The sequence below is a fragment of the Rhincodon typus genome, chromosome 31, assembly GCF_021869965.1.
Source record: "Rhincodon typus isolate 14 chromosome 31, sRhiTyp1.1, whole genome shotgun sequence".
NCBI lineage: Eukaryota > Metazoa > Chordata > Chondrichthyes > Orectolobiformes > Rhincodontidae > Rhincodon > Rhincodon typus.
This window is the reverse complement of record NC_063362.1, coordinates 3,145,642-3,167,661: the sequence shown is the minus strand read 5'-3', so window position 1 is coordinate 3,167,661 and position 22,020 is coordinate 3,145,642. Positions and strand designations below refer to the sequence as shown.

Genomic DNA, 22,020 nt, shown 5'->3' with positions numbered 1-22,020 from the left:
TTTATTGTCAATCCCATCTTGTTCCCAGATATAGCATTCACACATTGACAAAGCTTGGGGCACAGCTGCTGCTTGTAGCAAAGATGGCATTGTCCTCACACTGCAGGCAGTGTCAATCTCCTGAGTGTCACTGAATCCCTGAAACTAATGGACATTTCACCTCTTGCCTGTATGATTAGATGCCTGTCTAATTAGATGTAATGTATCTGACCTGTACAGTTCCACCTACGGACTAGCTGATCCAGATGTTCCAGAACCAACTTTCTAGCCACCCATTCATCTGCTTTACCCTCCTGTTTCTACATGCACTGTGGGAATTATTACTTTTAGATCCAGCTCTCTAAAATCTGACAGTAGGACTGCATCCTTAATATGTCACTGGTACCAATGTTCACCAGAGCTGCCAGCTGTTCATGCTCCCTCACAGGATACTCTGAAGCAGCTCAGTGAAATCCTTGATCCTGCTGCCAAGGAGGTAATCTATTCTATCCTGGATTCATATCTACAGCCACAGGAACACTTATCACTATTGTTCTTCTTGTCTTCCTCTCAACCCTCACTTTTTTAAAATCAGTTTTTTCAATGAACCTGTTCAGCAATCTAATTTCACATCTCTGGAGCAGGGGGACTTGAACCCAGGCCTACTGGTCCAGGGATAGAGACACTACCATTGCACCACAGAGAGCCTTTGCTCCACAGCTGAGCCTATGGTGCCAGGACTTCTCTTTGATCACACTTCTCAGATGAAGGCAGCTGTAGATAAGATGATAATCAAGAGGTGAAAGGTTATTAGGGGTAGGTAGAAATGTGGAGAAATCAGATCAGCCATGTTCTTACGGAAAGGCAGAGCAAGTCGAAAGAGCTAAGTGTTCTCCTCTTGCTCTTGGTTCATATGTTTTTATGTTTGGTTGCCTGCACCATAACTTATTAGTATTGAGGGAACTCTTGGACAACCCGCATGTTTCTTTTTGAATATCTTATGATCACCCATTTCCTTTCTCCCCAAATACTCTTAAGCGGTGGTGAGGTGGGGGGGAAGGGGGTTGTCCACATCTATAAAGGGGCATCTACATAGCTCTCAACCACACTGATACACCATAGTGATTCCAGCTATTGCTCAAGCTCAAAAACTCAAATTTCAAGCTCCAACAACTGTTGACACTTGTTGTACAAAATGGTCATCTACGACACAGGAAGCATCCTGGACTTACCACATACCACAGGGTATGAGCTTGAGGTCAGAGCAACCCTCCTATTTCTCCATTTTGTATTTTTATTCATTCATTCATGGGGTGCAGGCATCGCTGACTGGACCAGCATTTATTGCCTGTCTCCAGTTGCACTTGAGTAGTAAATCCTACCAATAGAAATAAATGGTATTAATTCTCAAACCTTAATAAAATAAAAAGAAAGCTTATGTATAAGTACAAGACCAACCAGGCACTCATTTGGTATTTGTTAATTAATAGCTCTTTAATAAATATTCATGAGATGTGGCAATCAATGGCTTTACCAGCACTTTTTATCCGTCTCCAATTGCTCTTCAGAAGGTGGCAATAAGCTGTCTTCTTGACTTGCAGCAGTTCCTGGGGAGCTGGTGCTGTTAGGAAGGGATTTTCAACATTTTGACTCAGCAACAGAGAAGGAATGAAAATATAGTTCCAACTCAGAATGGTGTTTGACTTAGGGAAGGGCAATTGTGGTGCTAATGGTCTCCCTATTACATCTGTTGCCCTTGTCCTTCTGGGTGGTAGAGATAATTGGTTTAGAAGCTGCAATCAAAAGAAATCAGGGTAAGTTGTTGCAAACCATCTTGTACATATTGCTTAGCCGAACTCGTCCTCACACTCAACAACTTCTCTTTCAATTCCTCCCACTTCCTACAGACAAAGGGGGTGGCCATGGGTACCCGCATGGGCCCAAGCTAGGCCTGCCTCTTTGTAGGTTACGTGGAACAATCCCTCTTCCATACCTACACCGGCCCTAAACCCCACCTCTTCCTCCGTTACATTGATGACTGTATCGGCGCCGCCTCGTGCTCCCACGAGGAGCTCGAACAGTTCATCCACTTCACTAACACCTTCCACCCCAACCTTAAGTTTACCTGGACCATCTCTAACACCTCTCTCCCCTTCCTGGACCTCTCTGTCTCCATATCGGGCAACCACCTAGAAACCGATATTCATTTCAAGCCCACCGACTCCCACAGCTACCTAGAATACTCCTCCTCCCACCCACCTTCCTGCAAAAATGCTATCCCCTATTCCCAATTCCTTCGCCTCTGCCGCATCTGCTCCCAGGATGAGGCATTCCACTCCCGTACATCTCAGTCGTCCTCGTTTTTCAAGGACCGTAACTTCCCCTCCTCGGTGGTCGAGAACGCCCTCAACCGTGTCTCCCACATCCCCCGCACCTCATCCCTCACACCCCGTCCACGCAATAAGAACCAAAAAAGAATCCCCCTCGTCCTCACGTACCACCCCACCAACCTCCGGATCCAACGCATCATCCTCCGACACTTCCGCCATCTGCAATCCGACCCCACCACCAAAGACATCTTTCCCTCCCCACCCTTATCTGCTTTCCGGAGGGACCACTCTCTCCGTGACTCCCTTGTCCGCTCCACACTCCCCTCCAGCTCCACCACACCCGGCACTTTTCCCTGCAACCGCAGGAAGTGCTACACCTGCCCCCATACCTCCTCCCTCACCCCCATCCCAGGCCCCAAGAAGACTTTCCACATCAAGCAGATGTTCACCTGCACATCTGCCAATGTGGTATACTGCATCCGCTGTACCCGGTGTGGCTTCCTCTACATCGGGGAAACCAAGCGGAGACTCGGGGACCGCTTTGCAGAACACCTACGCTCGGTTCGCAACAAACAACTGCACCTCCCAGTCGCGAACCATTTCAACTCCCCCTCCCATTCCTCAGACGACATGTCCATCCTGGGCCTCCTGCAGTGCCACAACGATGCCACCCGAAGGTTGCAGGAACAGCAACTCATATTCCGCTTGGGAACCCTGCAGCCCAATGGTATCAATGTGGATTTCACAAGTTTCAAAATCTCCCCTCCCCCCACCGCATCCCAAAACCAGTCCAGCTCGTCCCTGCCTCCCTAACCTGTTCTTCCTCCCACCTATCCCCTCCTCCCACCTCAAGCCGCACCTCCATCTCCTACCGACCAACCTCATCCCGCCCCCTTGACCTGTCCGTCCTCCCTGGACTGACCTATCCCCTTCCTAACTCCCTACCTACACTCACCTTTCCTGGCCCCATCCCCGCCTCTTCGACCTGTTTGTTTCCTCTCCACCTATCCTTTCCTCTATCCCTCTTCTATCCGCCTCCCACTCTCTCCCTATTTATTTCGGAACCCCCTTCCCCTCCCCCTTTTCTGATGAAGGGTCTAGGCCCGAAACGTCAGCCTCTCTGCTCCTATGATGCTGCTTGGCCTGCTGTGTTCATCCAGCCCTGCACCTTGTTGTCTTGTACATATTGCTGTTACTGTGTGTCAGCGGTGAAGTGAGTGAATGTTGAAAAGTAGTCGATGGGGTGCCAATCAAGCAGGCTGCATTGACTGAAATGGTGTCAAAGTTCTTGAGTGTTTTTGGAGCTGCATCCATCCAAGCAAGTGGGAAGTGTTCCATCAATGCACTTTGGTGAGTCAGGAGGTGAGTTACTCACTGCAGGATTCTGAGCCTCTGACCTGCTTTTGTAGCCACAGTATTTATATGGCTGATCTAGTTCTGTTTCTGGTTAATAAACCAGGACCAGATGGACTATAACCTTAAGTTCTGAAAAAGATAGCTGAGATGATTGTGGATGCATTGGTGGTGACCTTTCAGGAATCACTGGAGGCAGGGAGGGTCCCGGAGGACTCGACAATTACGAATATAATACCCCTGTTTAAGAAGGAAGGGAGACAAAAGACAGGACAATAGTTCAGTTAGCCTGACTATGTCATTGGTAAGATTTTTACAGTCCATTATTAAGGATGAGATTGTGGAGAATTTGGAAGTGCATGGTAATATAGGTCTGAGTCAGCACAACTTTCCTCGGAAGGATGAGCTGGCATTGGAGGGGGTCCTGAGGGATTTTACAAGAATAATCCCCAGGATGAAGAGTTTGTCCTATGAGGAGTGGTTGAAGATTCTGGGTCTGTACTCTATGGAGTTTAAAAGGATAATGGTAGATCCGATTGAAAATTTCAGAATACTGAGAGGCTTGGATAGAGTGGATATGGAGAATATGTTTTCACTAGTAGGAGAGACTAGGATCCAAGGGCATAGCCTCAGGATGAAGGGATGACCCTTTGGAACTGAGAAAAGGAGGAATTACTTCAGCAGGAGAGTGGTGAATCTGTGGAACTCATGGTCACAGACAGCTGTGGAGGCCAAGTCATTGAGTGTATTTAAGACAGAGATAGAAAGGGTCTTGATTAGTAAGGGGTAAAGGTAGAAAGTAGGGGAATGGTGTTGTGAAATGTATCAGCCATGATGGAACCAGACTCAATTGGCTCCTATATCTTATGATCTAAAATCAATTTCATTGACTGTGAAGGCTAGATTTTATGGTCTCATGTTGACATGCTTAGAGATGCCGTCTGGCCACCAGGGATGGCTCTCCAGAACATGTCCGACAGAGGGGAACTTTGTAAAGGGCAGTTTGCATGAGGATCAGCTGCTCACTTCATTGAGGCTACATAAAAAACAAGCAGAATCTGCACAGGCATCATTGTATGATGGTGATGATTGTTCAGGATAGAGGCCGTCACTTACCAGATAAACACTTCCAACTGCACTTGCCATCCTAGGTATATTACCTTGAATCAGAGCAGTTCACAGCTTGGTGTCGAAAAGTTAACAAGACGATAAAATAAATCCACAACACAGCAAGCAGCATGGTAGTTTGGTGGCCAGCACTGCTGCCTCACAGTGCCATGGACCTGGGTTCAATTCCACCCCCAGATACCTGTCTATGTGGAATTTGCATTCTCACTGTGTCCATGTGGGTTTCCTCCCACAGTCCAAAGATGTGCAGGTTAGGTGGATTAGCCATGGGAAATTGTTCATAATGTCCAGGATGAGGTGGGTTAGCTGTGGGAAATGCAGGGACTGGGTGGGATGCTCTTTGCAGGGTTGGTGCCGACTTGATCAGACAAATTGCCTGCTCCCACACTGCAGTGATTCAGTATAAGAACTGTCATGCACTTCAATAGAGTGGGATTTTGGAATTCTTCATCTGTATCAGAACTAGCCATCAGTAGGTTAAAATACATCACTTTTCCTGCTCCTTTCAGTTCGGACAAGTCATATTGGAAATGAAATGTTACTTCTATTTCTTTTTGCACAGGTGCTGCTGAGTTTCTCCAGCGCTGTCTGTTTTTGCATAGGTAGGATTATTTGGCACAACTGGTTTTTAGAACAGGATTCCTTTTTTTCATTTATAATTTATATGCAATTGCACACTTAATTCAAAAAATCCTTGAATAAATATGAGGCGCTTGGAAGAGAAATCTGAAGGGTGAGTTTACAAATATACATTCTTAAAAACCAGAGGCATATGGTACCAATCAAGTTATTATAACGTTACTAGACCATAGGGCTACTCTCTCATTAGAGAGCGAGACAACTGTTAGACAGCGACACCCACATCCCATGAGTGAATTAAGAAAGCTGTATAGACTCTGTTTTGCGATATAGGTTCTGTGGAGTCAGTTAAAAGGAGACACAGAGTCAGGATTACCACGAAAAGGACAAAGACTTCTTTCACACTAATTGCCAGCAAAACTTGTTAAATTGGTTCTCAACAGTTAACTGTTGAGAGCTTCAGGCACATCATGTTTAGACACGTGATCACTCTGCATTTTAAAGGGCCTGCAGACAGAGAAGGAATTCAGATAGTAAAGCAGGACCAAAGAGGTTGTACAGAGGTCTCCAAGAGCATCTCTTTCAGTTATAAATACTCAGTTATAAGTGCTCAGTTATAAATACTGCAGACAGTGATTGTTCATATGGAAGGCAGCCAGAACCAATTCCATGGCTATCTCAACTCTTCCTGAGGGGGTGGAGGAAGATTGAAAAACAATTGTGATATGGCATTGTAAGCAAACAAACATTTCTAAAACCACAGGCATGAACCCAGGATTGGGTGTTGCCTCCTTGTTGCCAGGGGTAAGGATAAAGAAAAGAAATACGAGTGTGTCAAAATGGTGCAAGATTTGTGCATGGGAAATCGTGTCTTACTGATTTGACTGAGTTTTTTGCAGAGGTGACAAAGAAGATTGATGAAGGCAGAGCAGTAAATGTTGTCCATATGGATTTCAGCAAAACGTTCGACAAGGTTCCACATGGTAGACTGGTTAGTAAGGATAGATCACATGGGATCGGGGAAGCAAGCCAATTGAATACAAAATTGGCTTGAAGGCATAAAACAAGGTGTGGTGGTAGAGGGTTGCTTTTTGGTCTGGAGACCTACGACCAGTGGTGTGACACAAGGATCAGTGCTGGGTCCACTGCTTTTCATCGTTTATATAAATGATTTGGATGTGAATATAGGAGGTATAGTTATTAAGTTTGCAGATGACATCAAAATAGGTGGTGAGGTGGACAGTAAAGAAGATTATTTCAGAGCACAATAGGACCTTGATCAGATGGGCCAAAGGGCCAAGAAGTCGCAGATGGAGTTTAATTTAGACAAATGCGAGGTGTTGCATTTTGGTAAAGCAAACCAGGGCAGGACTTATACAGTTAATGGTAGAGCCCTGGGGAGTGTTGCCAAACAGAGACATTGGGTTGCAGGTGCACAGTTCCTTGAAAGTGGAGTCACAGGTAGACAGGGTCGTGAAGGTGGTGTTTGGCATGCTTACCTTCATTGGTCAGAACATTGATTATAGGACTTGGGATGTCATGTTACAACTGTACAAGACATTGGTGAAGCCATTTCTGGAATACTGCGTACAATTCTGGTTGTTCTTCTATAGGAAGGATGTTGTTAAACTTGAGAGGGTGCAGAATTGATTTACAAAGATGTTGCTGGGACTAGAGTGTTTGAGTTATAGGGAGAGGCTGAATACGTCGGGGCTTTTTTCCCTAGAGCATCAGAGACAGAGGGTGACCATAAAGGGGTTTACAAAAGGCATCTGGATGGGTATATGAATAGGAAGGGTTTAGAGGGATATGGGCCAAATGCTGGCAAATGGGGGACTAAGTCAGACTGGGATTTCTGGTCAGTGCAGGCAGGTTGGGCCGAAGAGTTTGTTTCCATGCTGGATGGCTTTATGATTATGTAACAGGAAGACGAGCTATGGCAGGTGATCCTCGAGCTGCAACTGGACAGACTAGAATGGAAGTAGGAGAGTACTGTCCATATCAGCCTATCAATGGCACTGAAGTTCTGAAGCAGAATTTTATTGTCCTTCATATCAAACGTAGCACACAGCTCAAGAAAATTGAGGAGGGATAATTTACCTTTGCCACAATCAAATAGGTTTTCATTTATGACTTTGTTAGGAAACATTTTGGTAATGTGATGGAGTAGAAAACCCAAGTGCAGACATTCAACATGAAATTTTGAGAAAGATGAACAAGGATTTGGGAGGCAAACATGCATCAAAGACTGGAGAGAAAGTGGTTGGAAAAGAGTAATAGTTTATAGGGATTGCAGGGCTATGGGTTGATTTTAGACCCTTGAAGGGAGGGGAACAGTACCTGAGGAAAGAAAGCTATTAAAAAAATCAGCTAACATAGGAGCCAAGGACAGAAGTTAGATGGTCAGCAGTTGAGGAGGAATAGGATCCAGAGAGCAAGAGATGGGTCTCATTGACAAGTTGAGCTCTGAGAAAGCCTGTTTTCTGTGTTCGCAACCCAAAGGAAACAGATATCCTAAAGGATGTCCAGGCTTCCAGATTTATTTATGTTGCTCTGGTAATTGAAAAGAAAAAAAACTTTCATTGAGAGAATACTTGTCACAGCCACAAGACATCTTAAAGAACTTTACAGCTCAAGAAGTGATTTTGAAATGTTGTAGAGATGGAGTGGCCAAAGTCAAAAAGTCTGAAAGTTTGTGGCCAAAGATATAACAGTTTAGATACTTAGCTATTGATGAGGAATCATGCAATTAAAGCACTATTTATGATTTGTGGTGAAATGCAATTGCTCCTAAGTCACTTCAAGTGGATTGAACTATTTCACCATCATCTTCTTAAGGGTAATTAGGAACAGGCAAAGAATATTGGCCCCTCCAGCAATGCCTGCATCCAACAAACAAATTTCTATTAAAGTAAAACTCTTTTAAAAAAAACTTAAATAACCTCAATGCATGCAAAAACAAACAGCAAAAAAGCAGTATTAGAATTTGTTATTAAAGTTCATGGAGCATAAATCAATATAATTTATATACATTGATATATACATTTATATTTTGATGTATTATGCAGCCTGAACATTCTTCCTTCGATGAGAAGACTATAACTGCACATAATTTTTAAAAGAGTTATGAAAATAATTATCTATTATAAAAATTGTGAAAGTATGGTTAAATTTTAAAGACAGACTCATGATCGTTACACTATGATGTGGAGATGCTGGGGTGGACAAGGTCAGAAGTCACACGATACTAGGTTATCGTCCGACAGGTTTAGTTGAAATCTCAAGCTTTTGGAATGCTGCTTCTTCAACAGGTGAAGTCACTTAATGCTAAGTTTTTAAAGAGTTTGTCTCCTGATTGACAAGATGCTAGGGTTGATAGTCCAGGAAATCTTCTGACTCAGAGGCCTGAGTTTTACCACTGAGCAAAAGTAGCTCATTCATCTTCTGCTCTGCTCTTTTACAATTTGTCAGTAATAGAATCAAGTCAAGCAAGTTGGCAGATGCTCAAATGTCTCAAATGTGCTGGAATTGATTTTGTTATCTTTTCACACCAGATCTGAATTTTCATGATGATTCATCTTTGCATTGCAAACCTTCTATAAACGTGCATTAAGGTGATGAAAAAAGTTAATATTGACATATAGTCTTCAAATGTACAACTATCATTTTTTTTCAGAAATAACCACCAACAAACAACTCATTATTTTTCCTCTGATCTAATGGTCTGCATTTCTCACTCAGGATGATAGTGGTTGAGCTGGTTCACATGTCGGATTTGAATTATGGCTCACAATTGGTTATGCTTGATAGGTAGAGCATACAGATTGAATAGGTTGAATATTTGAAAGTTTAAAATAAGCTGTGGTCATTTATGGCATATTCGCTAGTTCAGATTCTGTGAGTTCACTGTTTCAAGGTTCAGCTGATATCTTTGGTAATGTCATCAACCCAGTGATGCCAAAGAGTGTCTGTTGAGATTCACTGCTTAGCAGAGATTTAATTCTACTGTATTTCCATGTTAATTTATTTTGACAATCCTCTTCTGTCTTCCTGTACTGACTGTATCAAAACAAATTTGGATCTGACAAGTTGGTTGGAAGGATGAGTCAAGTCAAACATTGATGACGGGTCTCGTCAATTTCAGAGTATCTGTACTGTCTTGGACATATGGCGACTTAGTGTCTGACGAACTTTGACTCTCTATTCCTGAATCATAAACATCACCTAAAGAAGAAAAAAACAGATTTGTCACTTTAGAATTACTGTTCATCCTTATAAAATGATAATATGGACTGCTCATTTAGCCTAAAGACTACATGTTCAGAAAGAGAAAGGATAAATAGCAGAATCAGCTTGCTTGTGGCTGGACAGCTTTGAAGCAAAGGGAAGGTCCTCCTATACAATGCAGCTAATGATCATGTGACAAATCCATACCCACACTTGAAATGACAACACTTTAGTCATTCTCAGTGAAAAGCAAGTGCTAATTTTATTACCATGTTTCAGCTAAAATATTGCAAATGTTTTTAGTTCACACGTAATATTTATCAGAATATGTAAATATGGCTACAACAGGGGCAAAGTGCTGCATTTTCTAAATGCACTGTGCTGCTTAGTGATGGGTAAGACATTCTCCTTCATCCACCCCCAACTGAAGTACAATGAACAGAGGTGTACAATTTCCCCAAAGAGGAGACTGACGATGTGATGAAAACTGTGACTCGGTGTTCCACGGAGACGCCTCAGAATAGGATAGTGTAAGATGTCATTACATTGAGTTGCGGCGAAAGGATAATACAGACAACCAAAATAATCCACTGAACAGGCAAAAATCACTGATATTAAAATGTGAATGTATCTCAGTATGAAAAATAAGAATTACTTAAACAAGCAGAAGAAGGGATTGAAAAGGGTTCATTGTTCACTCATTCACTCAAAGAATTTTGTATCTGAACCCCTAGGTCCCTCTGTTCTACAATTTTACCCAAGGTCCTACCATTAACTGTATGTCCTACCCTTGTTTGTTGTACCATGCTGGCATTTTGCTTTTAAAATTGTTGTAATGGCCAAAATAGTGTTGCCATTGCCATAGCTGTATACAGCACCACATGCAATATTGCTGTATTGCTCAAATAAGATGTGAATGGAAAGGCACCATTCCAAATATTAGGCTCTTAGAACACAAGTTCTGTATAATTGCTTTCAATGCTACAAATATTGAGTTTACAAAACAATGGTTAAGTGGCTAGCTTAGTTCCATTTCTAATCACGGGAAGCTCCAGGATGTTGATGTTGGGGAAATTCAATGAAGATAGCATCTCAGTCTAGTTCGTGATGAATGTGTAGAGGAGATGATGAGCTTCTCTCTTGTGGGAGATGATCACTGCCTGGAATTGTGTGGCGTGAATATTACTGCCACGTATCAGTCACGGAGGAACTCTGAAAGACACTGATCTTTTGACAACCATCACTGGAGATTTGAGAACATCTTTTACACTGACATTAGAGCATCGTACTGAGGGAGTGGTACACTGTCAAGGTGTTATTAATCAGGTGAAATGTTAAAGCAATGTGCTATCTGCCCTGACCACATACCAGTTTAGGATTCAAAACCCATATAGCAAAATCCAACTAGCTGCTATTTAATTTCTTGTGCATTGACAAATTTAATAATGACTCAAAACAAGTGCAAAAGTTAACACCATTATAATTCTACCTGCAGAAAAACAAGCCCTATATAAACAACTAATTTGGTGTGGAACGGATTCTCCTGTCACTTTGGTGTCACTTCAACAAAAAAAAAGAGAAAAAAATCTATTTGCTTAGGTGTATAACAGGTGAACGAAGCCTCGTTAACAGTTTTCTTTGATTCTTAATTTTTACGACTGATTATCTGGTTTTCTGTCTCAATTCTCCTTGTGTGACTTTGCTCTGCCCATATTAGATTCCACAATTTTCTACTGATGACAATGACATCAGTTCAATGGCATTTCATTGACAGTGGAATATTTTCTTCTGAGATTATGAAAGGTGCTGTAGAAATGCAAGCCCTTTAGTTTTCTCTTCAGGGTACCCAATCTTGACATTAATCAACAAGTAAACATAAATTTAAAGACAGTTTGCAGAGTTTTACTCCCTTTCCCAGTTACTAGTTGCCACGATAACAGCACTCAGAAAGCCAACATGGATTTGTTAAAGGCACATCATGTTTAACTAACTTGATTGAGCCTTCAATATAATAGCAGAGAAGGTTATATGATTGATATGGAATACATAGACCTCCAAAAGGAATGTGATAAATTGCTACAGATCAGATCTACTAGCAAAGTTGGGCCCATGCAATAAAATGACTTCTGACAGCTTGGATATAAAGTTGGCTTAGTAACGGAAAATAAGACAATCGTGACGAGCAGCTTTTCTTTTGAATTGGAGGGAAGTATACAATGGTGTAATTACTCGGGCCACTGCTTTTCTTGATGTATATTAATGAACTGTTGATATATTTTCACAAATTGTTGAAGATGGCAAGGCAGGTTGTGCAAATGGTGAGAAAGACTTGTGGGGTTTGAGGCTTTGAAAACAGAGGTAGAGTATATAAACAAGAATGTTAGGATAAACCTTTATAAGACACCTGTTTGGCCTCAACTAGAGTATTGGGATCAATTCCAACAACTCCAACACCATAATTCAGGAAAGACATAAAAGCTTTAGGGGGCACTGAAAACTCACCAAGGCTCTTTAGAGAGCACCTTCCAAACTCTCAGCCATTACCATCTGGAAAGACAAGGGTAGGAAATACACATGAACCCCACCACATGCAAGGTACCTTCCAAGCCGTGTAGCACCCCAATGTGGAAATATATCACGCTTCCTTCATTGTCATTAGGTCACAGTTCTAGAACTCCATCCCTACAGCACTGTGGATGTAACTATACCAAATGAAGTGCTGTGGTTCAAGAAAGCAGCTCGCCACCACCTTTTTCCTGGAATCTTATGAATGGGCAATAAATTTTGGTCCTGCCAGCAAAGTCCACATTCCCCGAATGAATTAAGAAGTTCACAAGACTGGCTCTAGTGGTGAGAGATCCACTTATATCTTCTCCTTGGAGAAGAAAAACTTGAGAAATTTACTGCAGATGTTCAAAATCATGAGAGTCTACAAAGATAGAAGCTATACAAGGCTCTTGTGGCAAAGTGATAGTATCCCTACATTTGAAGCAGGAGGCCCATATTCAAGTCCCACTTGCTGCAAAGGGTTGTAACAACATTTCTGAAAATTGATTAGAAAATATCTAGATAAAAACTGTTACCATTAGTGGAAGGGTCCAGAATAAGTGGTCACTTACGTAAGGTGAATGATAAAACCAGTGGCAATATAAGAACATTCTTTCTTTGTAACCATGTGTTTAAGATCTAGAATGTACTCTGTGTTTGTGATTGAAACCTCTAGATGAGTGGGAAAAGACATACCCTGTATCTGCTGGATCCTGATTACCACCTTTGTGAGTGGCTGCATCAAGCAGACCCTTTGTATGCAGGTGTTTCTAAATATTCAGGCTCTACCTGTCCCCAGCCTCGTGAAGGATAGGTCTGGCCATAAGGCTGTGGAACACTCCTTGTACCTGGACTGTGTTGCACCACAAGTACCTCATGCAGATGTTTGTGCAGAAGAACATCCTTGATCACAAAAGCATCAGGCATAGGTCCACAAGTAAATCCTAAACTGTCAAAGTCATTTAGCAGAATGCCTGGTTGTCAAACACCAAGACATAGCTTAGCTAGTGGTGAGAGAAGACATTTCTGTCAAATCCTTTGTATGTGCCCAGTTTCTTTCCACCTCCTCATACTGTGAGAGATGGCTGTAGTGTGGATGAAACTGTTGGCACACCTCCCTGTGGAGAGACCCTTTGCAAAGATAGAGATACAGTGGTTTCTGTGGAGGTTCGTCCCGAATAAATCCGTGACGAACGATTGTGTTTTATGAGTTGCAATAGTTTTTGTTGAGATTTATCCCGATCAGCTGCACTATACAAGATTCTACAGGCTGTTCCCTGGAATGCACTTAGAGGTAAGCATCAAATAAGGCTAGAGGACCACCAACTCAGTGACAGATACTCTGTTGTCTGCCCAAAAGCTGTTGTTCCTCCAGAGCAAGGAGTCATTCTTGATAAGTGGTTCAGGCTAGCACATTCTAAACACCAGGACTATGTGCTGACAGATGCACCAAAGTGTGGGGCAGGTACCACAGAGGCACAATGGGCAAAGTTTACTGTCTGAAGCCTTTCAGCCATAGTACTCTGCGGATTGGAATCTGCAGAATGTCCTTGTGCTGTATGGCTGACAAGAAGTGTACGTAAATGCCAAGGTTATGGAAACTGTATTAAGATATCTCCGACTGGAATATATGCATGGAGAAAAATGTATTTATTGTAATTTCTGCAATTTTCAATTTGAAACGTATTGTCTTTAGGCTATGTTCCAGCTCTGGAATGCATATTGCAAATTTTAGGAACATCAAAATTACATTGAGGCACCCAAGAGAGGAACATGCTGTCAGCTGAATCTGCATCCTCTAATTTTCAGTTCAAAATATCTTGTTATAGAACAAAGAACATAGAACATTACAGCGCAGTACAGGCCCTTTGGCCCTCGATGTTGCGCCGACCTGTGAAACCAATCTGAAGCCCATCTAACCTAAACTATTCCATTATCATCCATATGTTTATCCAATGACCATTTAAATGTCCTTAAAGTTGGCGAGTCTACTACTTTTGCAGGCAGGGCATTCCACGCCCTTACTACTCTCTGAGTAAAGAACCTACCTCTGACATCTGTCCTATAGCTATCACCCCTCAATTTAAAGCTATGTCCCCTCGTGCTAGCCATCACCATCCGAGGAAAAAGGCTCCCACTGTCCACCCTATCTAATCCTCTGATCATCTTGTATGTCTCTATTAAGTCACCTCTTAACCTTCTTCTCTCTAACGAAAACAGCCTCAAGTCCCTCAGCCTTTCCTCATAAGACTTTCCCTCCATACCAGGCAACATCCTGGTAAATCTCCTCTGCACCCTTTCCAATGCTTCCACATCCTTCCTATAATGCGGTGACCAGAACTGTATGCAATACTCCAAGTGCGGCCGCATCAGAGTTTTGTACAGCTGCAACATGACCTCATGGCTCCGAAACTCAATCCCTCTACCAATAAAACCTAACACACCGTACGCCTTCTTAACAACGCTATCAACCTGGGTGGCAACTTTCAGTGACCTATGCACATGGACACCGAGATCCCTCTGCTCATCCACACTACCAAGAATCTTACCATTAGCCCAGTACTCTGTATTCCTGTTACTCCTTCCAAAGTGAATCACCTCACACTTTTCCACATTAAACTCCATTTGCCACCTCTCAGCCCAGCTCTGCAGCTTATCTATGTTCCTCTGTAATCTGCAACATCCTTCCGCACTATCCACAATTCCACCGACTTTGGTGTCATCCGCAAATTTACTAACCCATCCTTCTACGCCCTCATCCAGGTCATTTGTAAAAATGACAAACAGCAGTGGCCCCAAAACAAATCCTTGAGGTACACCACTAGTAACTGAACTCCAGGATGAACATTTCCCATCAACCACCACCCTCTGTCTTCTTACAGCTAGCCAATTTCTGATCCAAACCGCTAAATCACCCTCAATCCCATGCCTCCGTATTTTCTGCAATAGCCTACCATGGGGAACCTTATCAAACGCTTTACTGAAATCCATATACACCACATCAACCGCTTTATCCTCATCCACCTGTTTGGTCACCTTCTCAAAGAACTCAATAAGGTTTGTGAGGGACGACCTACCCTTCACAAAACCTTGTTGACTATCCCTAATCAAATTATTCCTTTCTAGATGATTATAAATCCTATCTCTTATAATCCTTTCCAACACTTTACCCACAACCGAAGTAAGGCTCACTGGTCCATAATTACCAGGGTTGTCTCTACTCCCTTTCTTGAACAAGGGGACAACATTTGTTCGTCTCCAGTCTTCTGGCACTATTCCTGAAGACAATGACGACATAAAGATCAAAGCCAAAGGCTCTGCAATCTCCTCTCTAGCTTCCCAGAGAATCCTAGGATAAATCCCATCCGGCCCAGGGGACTTATCTATTTTCACACCTTTTTCCTGTGTGAATACTGATGAAAAATATGTACTTTTACAAATAATATGAAAAAATTATATCTTCTGAGATAAAACTAAAGTCTGTACAGGGCTGGCTGACCTTAAATGAGATGAGAGTAAGATCTACTAATACGTCTGTTTGTCTCCCTTCTCATCAACATGCGTTAACTCAGCAGAAAAATGTACTAGAGAAGGAGAGGTTTGGGATGCCTCATTAGGTTACCAGGGTATTTCCATCAATAGAACAGTCTGTCAACAATCACAAACTTGCAGGTGAAAATGGACATTCAGGCAAGGCAAAGGCAAGTTGCAGATACTGGTGAAAATGTAACCCAAAAGAATCTTTGTGTCTGGGAGAGAAGAGCAGAAAAGTGATAAATGTAAGGTAAAATATAAGAACATGGGACTCAGGATTCTCAAGCCTGCTTTGCTGAACATTATGCAATCATTGGCGAACATTCCCACCTCTGACCTTATGATGGAGGGAAGGTCATTGGATGAAGCAGCTGAAGATGGTTGGGCCTAGGGCACTACCCTGAGGAACTCCTGCAGAGATGTCCTGGAGCTGAGATTGACCTCCCACAACCACGACCATTTTCCTATGTGTCAGGTATGACTCCAACCACCAGAGTGTTTGCCCCCTGATACCCATTGATTCCAGTTTTGCTAGGGGCTCCTTGATGCCACACTCAGTCGAATGCAGCCTTGATATCAAGGGCTGTCACCCTCACCTCACCTCTGGAATTTAGCTCTTTTGTCCATGTTTGAACCAAGGCTGTAATGAGGTCAGGAGCTGAGTGGCCCTGGCGGAACCCAAACTGAGCGTCACTGAGCAGGTGCTGCTTGATAGCACTGTTGGTGACACCTTCCATCACATTACTGATGATCGAGAGGAGACTGATGGGGCGGTAAGTGGCCGGGTTGGATTTGTCCTGATTTTTATGTACAGGACATACTTGGGCAATTTTCCACATTGTTGGGTAGATACCAGTGTTGTAACTATACTGGAACAGCTTGGCTAGGGGAGCGGCAAGCCTGGAGCACAAGTCTTCAGTACTATTGCCGGAATGTTGTCAGGGCCCGCAGCCTTTGCAGTATCCAGTGTCTCCAACCATTTCTTGATATCATGTGGAGTGAATTGAATTGGTTGAAGACTGATATCTGTAATGCTGGGGACCACTGGAGGAGGCTGAGATGGATCATCCACTCAGTACTTCGGGCTGAAGATTGCTGTGAATGCTTCAGCCTTATCTTTTGCACTGATGTGCTCGGCTCTTCCACCATTGAGGATGGGGATATTTACTGATACTGTCATGGACAGATGCAACTGCAGCTGGCAGATTGGTAAGGATGAAGTCAAGTATGTTTTTCCCTCTTGTTGGTTCCCTCACCACCTGCCGCAGACCCAGTCTAGCAGCTATGTCCTTGAGGACCCGACCAGCTCAATCAGTAGTACTGCTGCTGAGCCATTCTTGGTGGTGGACATTGAAATCCCCCACCCAGAGTACATTTTGTGCCCTTGCCATCCTTCATGCTTCCTCCAAGTGTTGTTCAACATTGAGGAATACTGATTCATCAGCTGAGGGAGGATGGTATGTGGTAATCAGCAGGAGGTTTCCTTGCCCATGTAAACTTGAAGCCATGAGACTTCATGGGTTCCAGAGTCAATGTTGAGGACTCCTAGAGCAACACCCTCCCGACTATATACCATTGTGCCTCCCCCTCTGTTGGGTCTGTCCTGCCAATGAGACAGGACATATCCAGGGATGGTGATGGTGATGTCTGGGACATTGTCTGTAAGGTATGATTCTGTGAGTATGATGTGTCAGGCTGTTGCTTGACTAGTATGTGAGACAGCTCTCTCAATTTTGGCACTAACCCCCAGATGTTAGCGAGGAGGACTTTGCAGGGTCGACAGGGCTGTTTCTGCCGTTGTCTTTTCCGGTGCCTAGGTCGATGCCAGATGATCCGTCCAGTTTCATTTCTTTGAGACTTTGTAGCGATTGGTACAACTGAGTGGTTTGCTAGGCCATTTCAGAGGGCAATTCAGAGTCAACCACATTGCTGTGGGTCTGGAGTCACATGTAGGCCAGACCAGGTGAGGGTGGCAGATTTCCTCTACTGAAGGACATTAGTGAACCAGATGGGTTTTTCCAACAATTGGCAATGATTTCATGGTGATTGGTAGATTCTTAATTCCAGACTTTATTTTTTGAATTCCAAATCCATCATCTGCCGTGGTGGGATTCCAACCCGGGTCCCCAGAACATGAGCTGGGTTTCTGGATTAATAGTCTAGCGATATCTGTGTGGGTTTGTATATGGGGTCCAATTCTATATGTTTGTTGATTGCAGTACGGGTGGAACCATGCCTCTAGGAATTCCTGTGTGTTTCTATGTTTGGCTTGGGCTACTATGGTTACCTTGGCCCTGGTAAACTGACGGCCTTCATTGTCTGAGTGTTCCGATATTAAGGAGAGTTCATCATGCCGTATTGCTGCTAGCTGACGTTTGTTTACATTTATCCATATTATACTTCATCTGCCAAATTTTTATCCATTCACGGCACGGTGGATCAGTGGTCAGCACTGCTGCCTCACAGCGCCAGGGACCCAGATTCAATTCCACCCTCGGGTGACTGTCTGTATGGAGCTTGCACATTCTCCCTGTATTTGTGCGGGTTTCCTCCGGGTACTGTGGTTTCCTCCCACAGTCCGAAGATGTGCAGGTTACGTGGATTGGTCATGCTAAATTGCCTGTAGCGTTCAGGGATGTATAGCTTAGGTGGGTTATAAGGGGATAGGTCTGGGTGGGATGCTCCAAGGGTTGGTGTGGACTTGCTGGGCGGAAGGGCCTGTTTCCACACTGTAGGGATTCTATGTCACTTATTTTTATATATTTGTAAATTATGTACCTCCACTTTAAACTAACTTTCCAATCTACCTTGTTGTCATTAGCAAATTTACCTTTCATACATGTGGTCTGTTTATCCACTAAAAGATTAGAGAATAATATACTTACCACGGCATTCTACGATGCATGTGGGTCAGTTTTGTTCAGGTGTTCTGGTTTCCTCACTGTTTGAAACTGCAGTTGGTTCCGCGCAATCGACTTTACTTTCTGGCGTGGGAATGCTGATATTCTTTACAAGGGGTACACAATTTTCATTTTGTTGCTAACATGACAAAAAAGATTGTTAAATATTTAATGGTTGGAATCACATTTTGAAAGTTGTCTTGAGTCTGACATGGTGAGTGAAACAATCAAAACAGCAGGATTTTTGTTCTCTGCTCTCTGTCGATTGTCATTGGTAGCTTAGAAGCCACCACAAATAGTCTTGGAAAGTGTGACATTTCCAGCTTAGGGAGCCACTCTTTGATTACTTCTTATTTCTTCTGCATGCTAGTCAGCTGGTAATCCCTCCGTGTGCATGTATCCTCATAAGCTGAAGTGTATATGCATGATCAATGTTCACCTTGACACTACTCTGTCAATTTTGAATTGATGACTTCAACGTTTAGCATCGCTTCTTTGGTAAAGTTGAGATCGCTTAATCTGGACAACAGAAACAATTTCAAGTTGCACTTCTACATGATAGATGGTCTTCTCTAATCACCTTTAATGGCACCTTCTCTGCATCTTAGGCATTTGACTGTACTTGGACTATGTATGCTCTACCTCCCTGAAATTCATTTCAATATCCTAACATGCTTACTAACAATAAAAATCTTAATGATTATTACATTGACATTTTATATTAATCCAACCATGGTTTAATGTCCATACTGACTGACTCTTCACTGCCTTGCATGTCACAGAGTACTGCATTAATTTCAGGTCTCTCTGAGAATCAAGCTCCTGGACAGCTTTGCAGGAAACACGTATGTTTCAAATTATATTGGAACATGTGGAATATTTTCAGCTTTCAGATTTGCAGATGATATGGCTTTATGCACATGACAATAGGTATTAAAAGTATATATTTACTGTTCCAGTTGCTTCTCTGTCAGAACCTGCGAATAAAAGAAAAATACGTAAAATAGAAGGAAATGAGGCTGTGAACTAGACTTATTTCACATTTGTTTGATTTGCCAGTTTTTACTAATCAGAAAATAGCACATATTCTTTATAGCAAATGAAACACTGGCCTCAATTTGAACCCACCCACTGTTGTTCAGTGTGAATGGTGTAAAAAGGGTGAGGTGAAAATTAGGCCAAAGCAACACAACAGCCAGAGGTAGTGTCGCACCTGCCTGACGCCATCCTCTCCTTCAAAGTTTGAAATCAACCAAGACTGTGACAAGAAGTAGATGGAGCTTACCAATACTTTATACTTAAAGGCCACAGCCTTAAAATGCCATCAGGCCATGATGTAATAAACAAGAAGTTAGGGAGATACTCATACTGTAGGGAAGTTTCAATAAATTGCTTCAGTTAAAACTCCTTGTGGGCCAAGAGGGCCAGGAATGTTCTTCCCCCAACACTCTAGGCTTTGCAAAGTACTTCTGGATCTACCCTGGTTTCCCTTGATCACTATAAAACTTGCAACTCTCATCTGCATTTCAGACCCTTGATATCTTTCAGACCTGTGAGCCCATTAATTGTCAGATACTGATTCTAAGACTTCCTGCTGCTAAATTTCCACACAGGTGTTTGATGGCTGTATGCATTGCTGGAAAGGAAAGAAGGTTATTTACATTTTAGCTAAATGAACCCTAATATGGAAAATCATACAGGAAATGAAAGATGTATAGTAAATCAAATGAATTACATACCTGAGGCTGTGGGGTACTTTTTCATTCTCCAACAAAAAATCCAAATCCCAATCCCAACTCCAACGAGCACAAGGATAATCACGCAACCCACCACTATAGGTGTAACGATTGGATTACTCTCATCTTTACACACGGCATCACTCTTAGAGGTTCCTTGATTGACTAATTTCTGGTTCCGTTCTTCACATCTGGGTAAGATGTAGAAAAAAAACACAAAACAAATGTTTACAATTGTCGCTGTACGTATGTTGTAATTAATCTGTTTTAATTATTCTCTGTCTGAAGTCTTATTCTAAGCCCAGTCAAGTTTGAATTAACTTGACTACTCACAATACAGGAAATGATGGAAGGCTGAATGATCTTATTTAACCAAAGTAACTATTGGCCATGGCACTGGGAAGAATTCCCAAGCTCCTCTTCAAAACTGAATCATATCTTTCATTCCCACTTAAAAACTCCAGATGAAGGCTCCGTTAACACCTCTCATTGAGTACTACACTGAGGCATCAATCTAGACTTTTGGACTCAGTTTATCAGAGTGGACCATGAACCCCTGAGTATCTGAGTCACAGCTGCACTCCCAGATTCTACACTCTGTAAATATGAAGTAACTCTGGTAACTGTACCTTAAGTTACAATTGGAATTAGTAATTATTGAACAAAATGTCAGAATTGTGCTCTGTCAAAGGATTGGACTTGCATGCTAACTTGCCTTTTTTACTTTGTGATCCATAAGATGTGAACATCTAACAGTTTCTGCTTCTAAAGTTGAGCAGACGTGACACTAGAAAGACCTGCGCGTAACAATACCAGGAGAGCACAAAGTAAGTTTGTTAGACATTTCAGTAACTGCTATTAACCATTAACAAAGAGAATGATATACGCGATATGAATGCAGTTAAGTGTCATTCACTGCTGTAAATACAGATACATCCTCTCAAAACCAGCAGCTTCAGGGCTGAGGCCGTATCAGGTTCTGTTTGATTTTGGTTTCGATGCTTTGGGCAGTGGGTTGTTCAGGACAATTGTGTCGGGGCTGTAAAAGGTCAACTTGAAGCTGTGGAACAGACTGGCATCCAAGCAGCAAAGCAGATAACAAGTGCAGTGTCATGCAGTACCTGGTCAAATTCCTCAGATGGCAATTTTACTAAAGTCAGTTCACAAAAAATATAAAAGAACACATTCTACAAACATCCACAACAAGCAGGAAAAACCTAACCCAGCAAACTACCCACCTCACCCCAGGTTTCAGTCAGTTGATTTGGACAGAATGTGACTGGAGTAGTTTCTGGCCAATTTTGCTCAGGGGCAAGGAAACCTCCAGCTGATTATCACCTACCATCCTCCTTCAACTGATGAACTAGTAATTATCCATGTTGAATATCATTTGGAGGAAGCACTGATGGTGACAAAGGGCACAGAATATACTCTGAGTGGGGGTCTTTAACAAAGAATGGCTCAGTTGCACCAAGACAGAGCGAGCTGGCTGAACCCTCATAGACATTTCTCACAGACTGAGCCTGTAACAGAGTTTGAATAAACCATAAAGAGGCAAATACTTATGTTACCATGCTGTCACCAACCTACCTCTCACAAATACTCCTATTCTTTACAGTATTGTTAAGAGTAACTGTCAGGCAGTCTGTGAGGAGACAAAGTCCCATCTTCACATTGAGGACAAACTGAGAACAGATTTAGCAACTC

At 42.6% G+C, this 22,020-nt stretch overlaps 2 long non-coding RNA genes across 3 annotated transcripts in view; both read right to left on the bottom strand.

Annotated features, from left to right (window-relative positions):
• Positions 1 to 5,004, bottom strand: part of LOC125486650 — a 33,205-nt gene extending 28,201 nt beyond the window's left edge. Inside the window, exons 1-3 of one of the 2 annotated variants that reach the window (XR_007265284.1) lie at positions 4,779 to 5,004; positions 1,514 to 1,772; positions 1,212 to 1,357 (exon numbers count right to left, since the gene is read on the bottom strand). This is a non-coding gene — a long non-coding RNA (uncharacterized LOC125486650). Of the gene's footprint in view, positions 1 to 1,211; positions 1,358 to 1,513; positions 1,914 to 4,778 lie in introns of those variants that run through there. The other variant, XR_007265283.1, reaches the window with a different exon arrangement.
• A 3,339-nt stretch (positions 5,005 to 8,343) lies between these two features.
• Positions 8,344 to 20,503, bottom strand: LOC125486647. The gene is made up of 4 exons (XR_007265279.1): positions 20,317 to 20,503; positions 19,529 to 19,554; positions 18,563 to 18,716; positions 8,344 to 9,593 (listed from the first exon to the last, which is right to left on the bottom strand). It is a non-coding gene; the product is annotated as an uncharacterized LOC125486647 (long non-coding RNA).
• Positions 20,504 to 22,020: the final 1,517 nt, after the last annotated feature.